Consider the following 1117-nt stretch of genomic DNA (forward strand, 5'->3'; position numbering starts at 1 on the left):
TTGTGATTTGGTATGAATATTCATGGTGTGGATGCTCATGGTGTGGGTGGTCATAGTGTGGATGCTGATGGTGTGGGTGGTCATAGTGTGGAAGCTGATGGTGTGGATGCTCATGATGTGGGTGGTCATAGAGTGGATGATGATGGTGTGGATGCTTATGGTGTGGGGTGGTCATGGTGTGGGGTGGTCATGGTGTGGGTGGTCATGGTGTGAGTGGTCATGGTATGGATGCTCATGGTGTGGATGCTCATGGTGTGAGTGGTCATGGTGTCGATGCTCATGGTGTGGATGCTCATGGTGTGGATGCTCATGGTGTGAGTGGTCATGGTGGGTGGTCATGGTGGGTGGCCATGGTGGGTGGTCATGGTGTGGGTGGTCATGTTGTGTGTGGTCATGGTGTGGATGTTCCTGTATGTAACTGGCTCAGGCTTTATGGCTTCATTTTTTACTTCCTAGCTTCAATTTAAACTTATCTTGATTTTCTAAAACAGTGATCCTAAATAATTCAGTTCAATAGTCCAGGGTAGCTTTTATTCTTGCAAATTTCATGGAAACATTCTTATCGATCACTATTTTTTCCGTATATTATGATTATCCCAAGATTTTCTCATTTTACTTGGTTTGCATCTGATGGTGACCTACATTCACACCATGTGATCTGTACACTTGGTTTCAGACAGTATTAGAATCTACGAGGACCTAGGAAGATTTCCCATACACTCTTGTGCCAGGATATAATTCACAGACCTTGTGAACCTGCTTCTGGGCTCCTTCCCTGTCTCAAATTTTATCACTTTTTAGAACCATGACCAGAACTTCAAATTCCTGACTTCTCCATGATTTGAGCTAAGAAGGAAACAGAGCCTCTTTCTTAACTTCAGGAGCCACTAAGCCTGTTGTCATATTTACCTTTTGCATTTCTGCTTCAGAGTGTTAGATCTTCCTTAAGTGACTGTTGGAGCAGCTACAGTTCCAGATCCATCTTTTCATATCCTCCCTCTCCCTCTCCCTCTCCCTCTCCCTCTCCCTCCCCCCCACTGGGGCCCGGATCCCAGGAGCGGCGGGGGGGGCATGGGGGGCGGGCGCGGGGGGGGGGGGGGGGCGCGGGGGGCGGGGA

At 48.2% G+C, this 1117-nt stretch overlaps 1 pseudogene; it reads left to right on the top strand.

Annotated features, from left to right (window-relative positions):
• Positions 1 to 224: 224 nt before the first annotated feature.
• LOC114610970 overlaps positions 225 to 1117 on the top strand; it is a 15817-nt pseudogene continuing 14924 nt past the window's right edge.

The sequence above is a fragment of the Grammomys surdaster genome, unplaced genomic scaffold, assembly GCF_004785775.1.
Source record: "Grammomys surdaster isolate TR1022 unplaced genomic scaffold, NIH_TR_1.0 126066, whole genome shotgun sequence".
Classification (NCBI taxonomy): Eukaryota; Metazoa; Chordata; class Mammalia; order Rodentia; family Muridae; genus Grammomys; species Grammomys surdaster.